General features: G+C 41.8%; 1 protein-coding gene across 1 annotated transcript in view; it reads left to right on the plus strand.

Moving 5' to 3' along the window:
* Nucleotides 1-14,761, plus strand: part of LOC111968271 (CUB and sushi domain-containing protein 1-like) — a 441,455-nt gene that overhangs the window by 162,423 nt on the left and 264,271 nt on the right. The window lies entirely within an intron of this gene.

Consider the following 14,761-nt stretch of genomic DNA (forward strand, 5'->3'; position numbering starts at 1 on the left):
GACCCCTGTACTGCGCTTGCGGTCCGCAGGCCGAGCAGTTGACATACAGGGCAGTGATGCAACCAGTCAGGATGCTCTCGATGGTGCAGCTGTAGAACCTTTTGAGGATCTGAGGACCCATGCCAAATCTTGGTGTGCTTGCACCATGTTAGTTTGTTGGTGATGTGGACGCCAAGGAACTTGAAGCTCTCAACCTGCTCCACTACAGCCCCGTCGATGAGAATGGGGCGTGCTCGGTCCTCCTTTTCCTGTAGTCCACAATCATCTCCTTTGTCTTGATGATGGTGAGGGAGAGGTTGTTGTCCTTGCACCACACGATCAGGTCTCTGATTTCCTCCTTATAGGGTGTCTCATTGTTGTCGGTGATCAGGCCTACCACTGTTGTGTGATCGGAAAACTTAATGACGGTGTTGGAGTCATGCCTGGCCGTGCAGTCATGAGTGAACAGGGAGTACAGGAGGCAACTGAGCACACACCCCTGAAGGGCATCCGTTTTGAGATCAGCATGGCAGACGTGTTGTTACCTACCACTACCACCTGGGGAGCCCGTCAGGAAGTCCAGGATCCAGTTGCAGAGGGAGGTGTTTAGTCCAGGGTCCTTAGCTTAGTGATGAGCTTTGAGGACACTATCGTGTTGAACGCTGAGCTGTAGTCAATGAATAACATTCTCACATAGGGTTTCCTTTTGTCCAGGTGTGAAAGGGCAGTGTGGAGTGTAATAGAGATTGCATCATCTGTGAATCTGTTGGGACGGTATGCAAATTTAAGTGGGTCTAGGCAGGTTCCCTTAGTGTTATTGGGCACAGGGACTATGGTGGGTCTGCATGTTTGTATTAACAATTTATCTTCTTAAAATGTGATTTAAACTTAACCATAACCTTTATTACACTGCTAAAACGTATGCCTAACCCTAACCCGAATTGAAGACCAAAAAGCACATTTTGGATTTTCATACATTTTTACGATATATAAGCCAATTTTGACTTTGTGTCTGCCGAAACTAGTGGAAACCATTGTGCCTGTTGTTCAACCATGTATCTGCCTTCTCATTGGCTAGAAAGGTCCCACTTGATCTTGCCTCCTACCGACTGCCTTCCATTTTTGAAGACATTTATTTTCATCGTTAGAGCGGCCACTGGAGTATCTGGTCAATATAATGTTTCATCTGTGATTTCCAACAGCATGTCCACCTGTGAATGGGTTCGCTGTCTGTACAACTTACATTAGGGTGGTATATGCAAGCTGAGCAACATCATATGAAACGATATAGCTGTATGTTGTGCACTGTCAAAAATATACCCATTATCTATACTGTGCCATTAAATTAAGGTTATACTCTAAACCTAATAAGCATGGACATGAAGACAGAAAGGGCTATTCCTGAATGCTCACTGAAACTCAGGTCTCTGTGGCTCATTTTGGGGGGGAAAGATTATGAAAAGCTTAAAAACTGCATAACTAATGAAGATGACAAGTTTGATTAATTAAAGCATGAGGCAAAGAGAGGTCCAGCATTTGTCTCTGCATGATGCTCCACTGGTCACAGGAGCTGTTAAACAAAGTGGGGTAATTTTCATCTTTCAAAAGCATTCGAACTCAAAAATATTAATGTAGGAACGCCAGGGAAGGTTTATTGAAAGGTGACTGTGCAGGCCACTCTTATTTGAACATGTGAAAACACATTTGTATATGAAAAAGATCAAATGCCCTAAGAAGTTGGATTAATGGACAGGTAATGTGTAGGGAGATATAAAGTGAGAGAGAAATAGATAGAAAGGGGAAGAGTGAGAAAGAGAAGGCAGAGAGAGAGAGAGGCAGAAAGAGAGAGAGAGAGCAGAGAGAGAGAGGCAGAGAGAGAGAGAGAGAGAGAGAGAGAGAGAGAGAGAGAGAGAGAGAGAAGAGAGAGAGAAGAGAGAGTAGAGAGAGAGGAGAGAGAAGAGGAGAGAAGGCAGAGAGAAAAAGAGAGATGCAGAGAGAGAGAGAGAGAGAGAGTGAGAGTGACAGAGAGAGGAAGAGAAAGGCAGAGGCAGAGAGAGATGAGAGAGACAGCGAGAGGAAAGAGAGAGAGAGAAGGAGAGTGACAGAGAGGAAAGACGAGAGAGAGAAATATTCTTATGGAAATATTTGTCAAGTTGGAGGATGTGATTTCTAGTGCATCATTGCCCTGCCTAGTCATACCATATCTACACATCTAAAAATGTCTAGACAAATAATTCCAGGTGCTCCAGTTTATCCAAGTTCTCACCATCATTGTAAAGCCCTAGTTAATTTGATGCTTTTCAGTCATTTCTGAAGATTAATATTTATTGATGTGAGTGAATATAAATCATCTTAAGGTAAAACAAATAACAAGCACTGTCCCTCGTTTTAAGGTCAACCCTGTCATGTGAACTGAACTTTTGTTTTAATATGATGAAACCATTCCCTTAAAAAAAAAAAAATCTAAGAAACATGTATAAGTCAAATCATAGTGTAAAAGCAGGTGGAGTTTCTTCTACTCGTTGTGGCCATTTTCTGGTGTTTTTCTGGTGGAAAAACTGGTAGGTGGAGCACAACACGTCAACCCTGTTACCCAGAGATAGACAGCAGTGGAGGCTGCTGAGGGGAGAACGGCTCAAAATATTGTCTGAACGGAGCGAATGGAATGGCATCAAAACACATGGAACCATGTGTTTGATGGTATTGATACACATTTCCACAAGCTCATCCTCCCAATTAAGGTGCTAACTCAACCTCCTCTGATAGACTGGATAGGATTGGGGAAACACATGCAAATAGAGTTTGTAACAATATTTAACAAGCTTGCAACATTAAATAATTGGAAAATAACCATAAATAATTTCATTATGACAACCCTAGCATCCTTCGCCACGTTGTCTCAACAAAATCGACTTCCTGTCATTAAAGGGACAAATGTTGTGTTCACAAGGGCACACACTTCCATTAGTGTGGTTATTGCAGCAATATCCTCCATCTTTGCAAATTTCACTCAACTGCAGGGCTCAAAGAAACTTAACTGATCATGGCTTCGGGTGGTCAAGCAGTCTAAGCTGCCTCTGGAGAACATGTACTACGTGCCACTGCCAGCATGGGTTTGAATCCTCTTTCACTCTTACCTTTCCTCTTCTCTCCTTGTCATGTTTTTGTCAGATGATTATCATGTCTTGTCCCTTGCTTTCCCGTCTGCTGGTCTTATTAGGTTCTTTCTCTTCTCTCTCTCTCTCCTCCTCCCTCCCTCTCCCGGCTCTCTCTCTCTCTTATCGTTCCGTTCCTGCTCCCAGCTGTTTCTCATTCTCCTAAGACCTCCATTACTCTTTCACACCTGTCCCCTATTTTGCCCTCTGATGGAGAGTCCCTATTTTGTCCCTCTGTTTCCGCTTCTGTCCTTGTCGGATTTGTGTTTGATGTTTTGCTGTTCCTGTGTCCAATTGTCCGCCCTGTCGTGTTTCTTTGCCTTTTCAGATGTCTGCGTAGTGAGCAGGTGTCTAGGGTCAGCTACGGCCCGTGCCTTCCTGAGCGACTGCAGCTGTGGTCGCGTCTGCCAGTCGTTCCTCTCTTTTGAACAAGAGGATTTCATTTCCTGTTTTGGATTCCAAGGAGAATCATTATTTGTTTTTATACTGGAATAAGACTCTGTTACTATTATCGTCGCTTTGGGCTCATGATCACCAGCAAACACTCCTATTCAATATAAAATACCAATACTAGTTAAAAAAATATTTTCCAATAATAATGTAGACCTGCTCGCTCGAACATTCTCATTCCAAACCATGGGGCATTATTTATGGAGATTAGGTCCCCTCTATTTGCTGCTATAACAACAGATTCTACTCTTCTGGGAAGGCGTCTCCCACTAGGATGGTTGGAAACATTGCTGCGGAGACTCCGATTAATGCCACAAGAAACATCGTGAAGAACAGGACACTGATGTTGGGCGACTAGGACCTGGCTCTCAGTTTGCTCTTCCCAATTTCATCCCAAAGAGTCTTTCGATGGTTGGAGTCAGGCTCTGTGCAGGTTTCCCTTCCCTGAGGAAACTAAAACCAAGTGAAACAGCCCCAGAACATTTTCCTCCCCGTCAGTACAGAGGGTAGTGCCTGCGGCCCAGTACATCACCGGGGCCAAGCTTCCTGCCATCCAGGACCTCTACACCAGGCAAGGTCCTAAAAGGAAGGCCCTAAAAATTGTCYAAGTTTCCAGCCACCCTAGTCATAGACTGTTCTCTCTGCTTACGCACGGCAAGTGGTACCGGAGCGCCAAGTCTAGGTCCAAGAGGCTTCTAAACAGCTTCTACCCCAAAGCCATAAGACTCCTGGACATTTAATCAAATGGCTACCTAGACTATTTACATTGTCCCCCCCTCTTTTACACTGCTTCTACTATCTGTTATTATCTATGCATAGTCACTTTAATAACTCTACCTACATGTACATTTTACCTCAATTASCTCAACTAACCGGTGCCCCCGCACATTGACTCTGTACCGGTACCTCCTGTATTTAGCCTCGKTATTGTTATTTTACTGCTGCTCTTTAATTATTGTTACTTTTATTTATTTTATATTTTTAGTATTTTTCTAGAAACTGRATTGTTAGTTAAGGGCTTGTAAGTAAGCATTTCACTGTGAGGTCTACACCTGTTGTATTCGGCACATGTGACAAATAACATTTGATTTGATTTGAAAGGTGGGGTTTATGACTTTATGGGTGTGGGTAACTAGTGAAGACCAGGCACAACTCCGATATGAATAGTTTTTTCTCAAAGTTGKCGGGATGTCACYTGTCCTACTTATATCAGTACACTCGTAACAACCTAATCATTACGAAACTTCTATTCGATCAAATAAGCCTCACTAAGAAAATAAGCCGTAAATTTTTTTTGACCAAATTCAACACTTACTCATTGACCTCCATACAAAAACTCCTCGCTTGGTGAGCGAAAATAATGGAAAACGGCACCTGCTGGACAAGATAGATTTTGGGCCCAGTTATCCCTCTCGTTTCGCCTCTTCCTCTCTGTTGACATGTGCCAGAGAGGAAGAGGCGAAGCGAGAGGATTAACTCCACCTAAAATCTGTCAGTGCCAGAATACAGCGATAAGCAGACCAAGTGGGGATTTTTTGTTTGGATGTCTATGAGAGAGAGTGTCGATGTTACAAATGCACTGATATAATATTTTATGTCGGAGTTGTGTCTATTGTTCACACGCGTATCTGCCCTCTCATTCACACCTGTCTCGCCTCCTCTTGCATGCTTTCCGCCTTTGCAGTCAGTCGACTATCTTGTCAATAAAAGGTAGGCCATGATACATCATGCCAATTGAAATCATTCTATGCATTTCAGACATACAGTGGGGAGAACAAGTATTTGATACACTGCCGATTTTGCAGGTTTTCCTACTTACAAGCATGTAGAGGTCTGTCATTTTTTATCATAGGTACACTTCAAACTGTGAGAGACGGAATCTAAAACAAAAATCCAGAAAATCACATTGTATGATTTTTAAGTAATTATTTGCATTTATTGCATGACATAAGTATTTGATCACCTACCAACCAGTTAAGAATTCCGGCTCTCACAACCTTTAGCTAGAGCCTCCACTCATTACCTCTATAACTGCACCTGTTTGAACTCGTTACCTGTATAAAAAGCACCTGTCCAACACTCAATCAAACAGACTCCAACCTTTCCACAAGGACCAGGACCAGAGAGCTGTGTAAGACATCAGGGATAAAATTGTAGACCTGCACAAGGCTGGGATGGCTACAGGACAATAGGCAAGCAGCTTGGTGAGAAGGCAACAACTGTTGGCGCAATTATTAGAAAATGAAGAAGTTCAAGATGACGGTCAATCACCCTTGGTCTGGGCTCCATGCAAGATCTCACCTTGTGGGGCATCAATGATCATGAGGAAGGGAGGGATCAGCCCAGAACTACACGGCAGGACCTGGTCAATGACCTGAAGAGAGCTGGGACCACAGTCTCAAAGAAAACCATTAGTAACACACTACGCCGTCATGGATTAAAATCCCCCTGCTCAAGCCAGCGCATGTCCAGGCCTGTCTGAAGTTTGCCAATGACCATCTGGATGATCCAGAGGAGGAATGGAGAAAGTCATGTGGTCTGATGAGACAAAAATAGAGCTTTTTGGTCTAAACTCCACTCGCCGTGTTTGGAGGAAGAAGAAGGATGAGTACAACCCCAAGAACACCATCCCAACCGTGAAGCATGGAGTGGAAACATCATTCTTTGGGATGCTTTTCTGCAAAGGGACAGGACGACTGCACCTATTGAGGGAGGATGGATGGGGCCATGTTATCGCGAGATCTTGGCCAACAACCTCCTTCCCTGAGTAAGAGCATTGAAGATGGGTCATGGCTGGGTCTTCCAGCATGACAACGACCCGAACACACAGCCAGGGCAACTAAGGAGTGGCTCCGTAAGAAGCATCTCAAGGTCCTGGAGTGGCCTAGCCAGTCTCCAGACCTGAACCCATAGAAAATCTCTGGAGGGAGCTGAAAGTCCGTATTGCCCAGCGACAGCCCCGAAATCTGAAGGATCTGGAGAAGGTCTGTATGGAGGAGTGGCCAAAATCCCTGCTGCACTGTGTGCAAACCTGGTCAAGAACTACAGGAAATTATGATCTCTGTAATTGCAAACAAAGGTTTCTGTACCAAATATTAAGTTCTGCTTTTCTGATATATCAAATACTATGTCATGCAATAAAATGCAAATATTACTTAAAAATCAATGTGATTTCTGGATTTTTTTGTAGATTCCGTCTCTCACAGTTGAAGTGTACCTATGATAAAAATTACAGACCTCTACATGCTTTGTAAGTAGGAAAACCGCAAAATCGGCAGTGTTCAAATACTTTTTCCCCACTGTTTACTAAGTATGCATATTCAGTGTTCATGTTTACCAAGAGGTCTGTGCCAGGCCTAGTGTTTGTGAGCAAGAAAAGATCAATCACATTTCAACTCTTCCTATGGACACTACTTTCCCCACATGTCATGGCATTAGTGGCTTTTGGACTGACAGACAACTGAAGAACAGTGCTCTATTAGTACAGAATAGATATTGTTTTTAATAATGGTTGTCAAATAATGCATTTCATCCCCACAGAGGACTATTTATTTATTGTATTTTTCAGGTTTGTGCGTGAGTGGGTGGCATAATGTGAATATTCTCTTGCCTACTTTAGATTTTTATGAAAATAGCTTGGAGCAGTAGCTTATACAGACAGACAGGCAGGCAGGCAGGCAGGCAGGCAGGCAGGGCAGGCAGGCAGGCAGGCAGGCAGGCAGGCAGCAGGCAGCAGGCAGGCAGGCAGGCAGCGCGCAGATTGACAGACAGACAGACAGACAGACAGACAGACAGACAGACAGACAGACAGACAGACAGACAGACAGACAGACAGACAGACAGACAGACAGACAGCTTTGTATTTAGTCACCTGTTGTGACTTTGTATCTTAGTGTTTTTCCTTGTTTGGTTATTTGATCCTATAATGTGTACTATGCAGAACGTATTGCCACAAACACACACCACTTTCCTGCAACAATTTTATGACTAATTCTCAATATGCTAAAGGTCTTGCTATCAGTCATTCTCATCATGGAGAAACAATCATCCAAGATACAGATGTTGGATCATATTTTGAACAGTTTCTCACAGCAGGAAAATAATCCTGCAGCAACAGGACATGTGAAATATTGTGTGGATTATAACCAATGGACATTTTGTAGGGGTTGAAATTACAACGCCTTTTTAAACTTTGAATACACTACAAGTTTTCTGCAATAACAGAGTGATCAAATTAAGATCCTACATCTGTAGTACACTATCATTCCTTRGTATCAGTATGGATCAGAAGTCACGGATKAAATCAAAGTTTATTGGTCGCGTACACAGTTTAGCACATGTTATAGCGGGTGCAGTGAAATGCTTGTGTTACTAGCTTCTAACAGTGCAGGACATTTTTCAAACAAGTACACAAGTAATAATAAAAAAATGAGAAACAAGAAATCCAGAATGTCAGAACGAACCCAGTTGACAACCCAAATAACAGTGTATCAGTGCTGGGGGGTGTAGAGAGTACTGTCAGGGAATTTCATTCTGTAACAGAGAACAGATTTTGTGTTTGACTTCTATGATTAATGCGCTTGTACTGTGAGTAAAGGAGAGGCTTGCTGAGCCATGTGATGGATATACCAATATATGTTGACTACACCATTGATGGGCTCTAATGGCGTGCTCATCTTTTTGCAGGATGACAAAAATGGTACACTCTTAGAAAAAAAGGTMRTATCTAGAACATTAAAGGGTTATTTTTTGGTTGCAGCTAGAACCCTTTTGGGTTCTATGTTGAACCAAAAAGGGTTCTACCTGGAACCAAAAAGCTTCTCCTATATGGGGATAGCCAAAGAACCCTTTTGCAACCCTTATTTCTAAGAGTTTACAGCTGGTGTCCATTTCATGATTCACTATACTATATATATTGGGGTGTATTTCTAAGACAGTTGTGAGTCCATTGTGTGGCAAAACATATATTAATTGCATTCAAACGTAGTTATTGATTGTTTTGTCTATTGTTGTTTCCATACACCTTGCAGCTGATGTAATACACCTTGCAGCTGATGTAATACACCTTGCAGCTGATGTAATACACCTTGCAGCTGATGTAATACACCCTTGCAGCTGTGATTGTAATACCACCTTAGCTAGTACACCTTGCAAGTGTGTAATCACCTTGGCAGCTGTTGTAAGACACCTCTGCAGGCTGATGTAATTCACCTTGCAGCTGATGTAAATACATTCCTGAGATCACCTGCGGTGATGTTAATACACCTTGCAGCTGATGTAATAGCACCTTGCAGCTGATGTAATACACCTTGCAGCTGATGTAATTACACCTCGCCATGTACACCTGTAGTAATAACCTTGAGCTGATGTAATACACCCGCAGCTGATGTAATACACCTTGCAGCTGATGTAATACAGTTTGAGGGTTTTGAAACACAGAAGGAAATTACTTAGATTTCAACGTACTTTTATGAATTACTTTTGCCTGGCTGATGATTATGTATGATGATGTAAAGTTGTTGAATTCCCTGTTAGATTAAGTTCCTAATCCACAGTAGCTGTCAACTAAGCTTTTTCTCCGGTTCATCTCAAAATCTCAGAATTAAAAAAATAAATAAAAATAAAATACTTGAACAAAACACTMGGTTGAATAACTATAATCAGCTGCTGTGTCTGTGCCTGAGGTGTGAACACATTGTGGACTACTGAGATACCTCTATTCACAAACCAGGCTGCAGAAAGATTAAGAGAACAGTTCTATAATACCATGTGAATAAGAAAACAGAATAACCCAGTACTGAGAATTCCTGCAACTTGAAACTTCGCAATATGAAATCGCAATKTACTTATTTCTATGACTGTTATTGTTCAGTCTAGAGCTTCCCAAAGCCAGAAAARTAAACCTCTTCTACGAGAGCCAAGGATATTCTTTGCAAGGCGAAGCTGCCCTTATGGAACACTCTTGAAGTGATACCTGGCAATATGAATAGGGTCGAGGGAACTGCACTGCTTTCCTTACCTTGAACTGAAACAAAAGGCTTGACATTGTAGCTACTTCTTTGTGGCCCCCACAGAGGTATTACACTCGAGACAAATTGACTTTAAAGAATGCTTTGAGGAATTTAAAGAGTCGAACGGCAAAGCCTAAGCGGAACTGATTTCTCAGACACTTGATAATCAGACTATTTTTTTCATTATGAGACTTGTCTTTCTGACGGCATTAGTCTCAGTGAACTTTCTCTCTTTAATTCCCTGATGAAGGTCCTTTTTGAATAGATGTGTGGGTGGCAAGAGAATTCCTGGTGAATTCAAGAGGTTATTGGTCAATGGTTTTGAATTATTTAATGGTAAGTCTCTTTTAAATCTACATATTGGATTCTTCGTCAACACATCAATCAGAGTGATTTCATTAAAACCCAATTTTATACAGCATGATAATAACATGGCAAACACTGGAAATGAAAAAGTGCAAACCTTGAAAAGGCCTCACCATTCACTTGAAATACACCACTGAAGACTTGTAAGACAGACATTCAGAGTTCAGCTATCATAATCTAATAATCAGTGTTCACCAGTGCAATTACGCATGCAGCTCTCATTTCTAGGAACCCCCATCACAGAATATAAAGGTAATTTCAGAGCTGCCCGACTTTATTCCACACAATGCGTTGTTCTTTTGCATGGAGTCCATTGAGATACATTGCAATCAAGCTCCAGATCAAGCCACTTTAAAAGGGAGGGAGTTCTAAGAAAAGTTGAAGTAATTGGACACAGTTGTGTGTCTGACTAACTGATCACTTAGTTACTTTTCCAAGTTTATTTTATTATTCAGCTCAAGAATCTGAGCCTAACGAGACAAGCGAGGATGTACATTTACATTTAAGTCATTTAGCAGACGCTCTTATCCAGAGCGACTTACAAATTGGAAAGTTCATACATATTCATCCTGGTCCCCCCGTGGGGAATGAACCCACAACCCTGGCGTTGCAAGCGCCATGCTCTACCAACTGAGCCACACAGGACCATGTATGATCTCTGGACTTCTGTACCTTTTTTCCTTTAGAGATGCATGGCCACAGTGATCAGTAGAGAGGATGTATAAACCCGGAACTAACTATGTGTAAGCCTGTAAACTTAAGTATAGGTTTTAACAAAGAAATTAACTATCAAAAGAGGACGTTAGATCATCTGTGAAGAATCTATTGCTATACTTCTGAAAATACTTTAGAAATTATAATTAAAGGGATCGATTGAAGTCTTAAAGGTGGATGAATCTTCTGTCAGTAAAGAGAAAGGCCTGCCCAGTCATTTCAAATGGAGCCAAGTCCCATGTTCTCTCTGAGCTAATGCACACTGTACTGACCCCCTTAGAGTAGCAGCTTCACAGCTTACATTAACATCATTTAGCAGAAGCTCTCATCCAGAGTGATTTACAGTGAGAGCAAACATTTTCATACTTTCTTTTCATACTGGTCCCCCGCAGGAATCAAACCCACAACCCTGGCGTTGCAAGCACCATGCTCTACCAACTGAGCTACARGGGCCTAGCTCTGTTGTGGACTCTAATAAAATAATCTGACTGGCACGAGAGCTCAGTGACACTATAGCCTTCCAGCACCAATCTGGCATCTGTTTGCAAACTGCAAAAATACATCCATTCCAAAAGTCCTAAATGGATTACTTAGAAGCCCAAGTTCATTTTTAAATGATGAACTGGCAAATCAGGCCATTGCGCTGGTTGTAATTAATAACTCAATCGATCCAACTGTAGGTACAATGGTATTGGCCAACAATGGTATACACATCAGTTGACCATGCTATACAGTATCCAGGCTCTAAGAACTCCATTGACACAAGTTTAGGTTCGTTAACCATTTGTGAATGTTAGCAATGTACAGTAATTATTGTACTTGGTTCTTTGTACTTGATGAGGAAGTTGTATTACCCAAGAGRGAAAGCTGACAACATGAATCTAAGTGCTTTAACCCCATAACTGTCTCTACTTGCAGAAAGGTGCTGTTATGCCGTTGATTCTAAGAAAACAATGTTTGCAATTTGCCACTGCTCCATTTGAAATGGAGTAATGGTGGACCACTAATCACTAACACAATCTCTGTGACCAGACCCTGGCATTATTCTTGCTGTTATCATTACTCAGATTTTTTCGCTACTCCCCTTCTCAGTTAAGACTGATTGACAAACTAAAGAGAATGTCCTGAYTATGTCCTCCTAGTCCTCAGTTCCGGTGTGCTTATTCAAAGATTATCCATATAACAACAATTACCATCTAATTAATTGTGTGCTTCCAAAGTATGGTGATGTGGCCATGGCAGCGTCAATAAAAATTCTCTTTTCAGATCTGTTGTCAGTGCAGCTGCTAATCAGGAGTTTTCATCTGTGAACAAGTGCTGCATTTACTCAAGGGTCTCGCCTTTGAGGTGACYGAGAAACCACTTATTTCATGCATTTTGACTCTTAGACAACTTTTCAAGTGYTTCGCCAAGAGGAACTGAAAGTTAACCCAAACAATCATTCAATGTCAAGCAAGGATAAGGAGCCTATTCTAATTGAATGAAGGGTGCATAGATGGTGTTTCAGTGAGTTGAAGCTGTTTAGGGTGGTATCCCTTCATTTGAACCAATAGTGTTGTCAATATTTAAATAAGGACATACGCGTATCGTTGACAGAATACACAGCCATTTTCTGTAGAGTATACCTAGATAGGCTAACAAAGGCCTGAAACCAATGTTATTGCCAGAGGCTTTCACAAGGACATCTCAGATGCCCACACAATCATCCTCAGTGTAAACCGTTTAACACATTGTTGGTCTTCCATCCTTTGATATTTTAGTCATTTAGCAGAAGCTCTGATATGGAGCGACAAGGTTTAAGTGCTTTGCTCAATCAAGATCACATCAACAGATTTTTCACCTAGTCAGCTCAGGGATTTAAACCAGCAACCTTTTGGTTACTGGCCCAATGCTGTTAACTGCTAGGCTACCTACCTGTCGTACTCCACAAGCATATCTTGAAACATGTTTCTGGCGCGGACGCCTGTGTCTGAATTAGTTTGATTGTTTGGATTAGAGACTGGGTGGCTCATGTTGCATATATTAAATAGTGTGGCATTTAAGACATTGAGTCATATTACCTGTCAATCTATTTTACCCGGTAATAGCCTGTGTGTGGACAGCCATTGGTGAGCTAACAGAGGCTATGGCATTTTTAGTAGCTGTGGAAAACAAACAGTATGTCTCACAGGTGAGGGAATCAAACCATTAGTGGTAAACATTACAGCGGGTGGGGGGGTGAAGTTGTCTCCAGTACCAACACAGAATTAAAGATTCATAAGCTGCTCAAGTTTTAAATTAGATAAACACGAAATGGCATGCAGAACAAGTATAAGAGGGAACATCACTGGACATAACAATATGGGAAAATGAATGCTTCATCAAAGATTTGCCAGGCATCTTCCATGTGGCGCAGAGGTTTAAGGCACTACAAGGCATCACTAATAGGGGTTCGATCTTGGGCTGCCTCGCAGCCGGCTGCGCCCGGGAGACCCATGAGGCGGCGTACAATTGGCCCAGCGTCYTCCGGGTTAGGGGAGGGTTTGCTGGCCGGGATGTCCTTGTCCCATCGTGCTCTAGCGACTTCTGTGGTGAGCCAGGCACATGCAKGGTTGCCAGTTGGACGGTGTGTCTGGYTTCTGGGTTAAGCGAGCAGTGTGTCAAGAATCAGMGCWACTTGGCAGTGTTGTGTTTCGGAGGATGCATGGCTCTCGACCTTCGCCTCTCCCGAGTCCGTACGGGAGTTGCAGTGATGGGACAAAACTGTAACTACCAATTGGAGAGAAAATCGGTAAAAAAAAGTATATACACTACAGTTCAAAAGTTTGGGGTTGTTTGTTGATGTTGAGACTGGTGTTTTGCGGGTACTATTTAATGAAGCTGCCATTTTGAGCCTGTAATCYAACTCACAAATGCTAATGCTCCAGATACACAACTAGTCTAAAGGAGMCCAGTTTTATTGCTTCCTTAATCAGCACAACAGTTTTCAGCTGTGCCAACATAATTGCAAAAGGGTTTACTAATGATCAATTAGCCTTTTAAAATGATAAACTTGGATTAGCTAACACAACGTGCCATTGGAACACAGGAGTGATGGTTGTTGATAATGGTTCTCTGTACGCCTATGTAGATATTCCACTAAAAATCAGCCGTTTCCAGCTACAATAGTCATTTACAACATTAACAATGTCTACACTGTATTTCTGATCAATTTGATGTTATTTTAATGGACAAAAAAATAGRTTTTCTTTCAAAAACAAGGACATTTCTAAGTGACCCCAAACTTTTGAACGGTAGTGTATATAAAAAAAGGCATGACAGAGTATACACTTTAGGGAAACAAGAACTGCATACAACATTCTGGGAACATGTTACACTAGAAGTAGAGGGATGCCATTGGTAGCTAGGAAATATCTATGGTAAGCGTTTAATTTCAGTGACTAGTATGATTCACATCAGCCTTGAGAATGGTTGTCATTGAGAAAGGATTAAAAGCCTCCTTCTGTGAAATGATTCTTGGATAGACGTGATGGATTAGGGCTGTACTACCTTATTTTTTACAGACTTTACAACTCTTAGCTTGATGGGTTGAAAGAAGATTATAGGCAAACTAGGGTGGCAGGTAGCCTAGTGGTTAAGCGTGTTGGGCTAGTAACAGGTGGTTGGTTCATATTCCCGAGCTGACTCTGTGAAAAATATGTTGAGCAAGGCACTTAATCCTAATCGCTCCTGTAAATCGCTCTGGATAAGAGCATTTGCTAAATGATTCAAATGTAAATRTAGCTTGTTTGACCCCATACTATTGAAGTAGGTTACTAGGTGTTTTACCTAAATCTTATTGTCACAAATCAACAATGTCTTATTATCGAGAAAATATGATGTATTTGCTTGGTACTCTGTTCAGTAACACTTTTTGGATTGTTAGAAGTTAGCTACATTAYCTAAATTAGCAATATTAGCTACTTTCACTCTACTTATTTTTGGCAGCCTAATTATCTTGGCATGTGCATTAATGGGTCGGTACAACAAGTACAGGACGGCCATTTTTTAAGTAGAATCTGACCCGTCTGTACTGGCTCTAGGAAATAGAAAGTTGTGAGTGCCCCA

The sequence above is a fragment of the Salvelinus sp. IW2-2015 genome, linkage group LG8, assembly GCF_002910315.2.
Source record: "Salvelinus sp. IW2-2015 linkage group LG8, ASM291031v2, whole genome shotgun sequence".
Classification (NCBI taxonomy): domain Eukaryota; kingdom Metazoa; phylum Chordata; class Actinopteri; order Salmoniformes; family Salmonidae; genus Salvelinus; species Salvelinus sp. IW2-2015.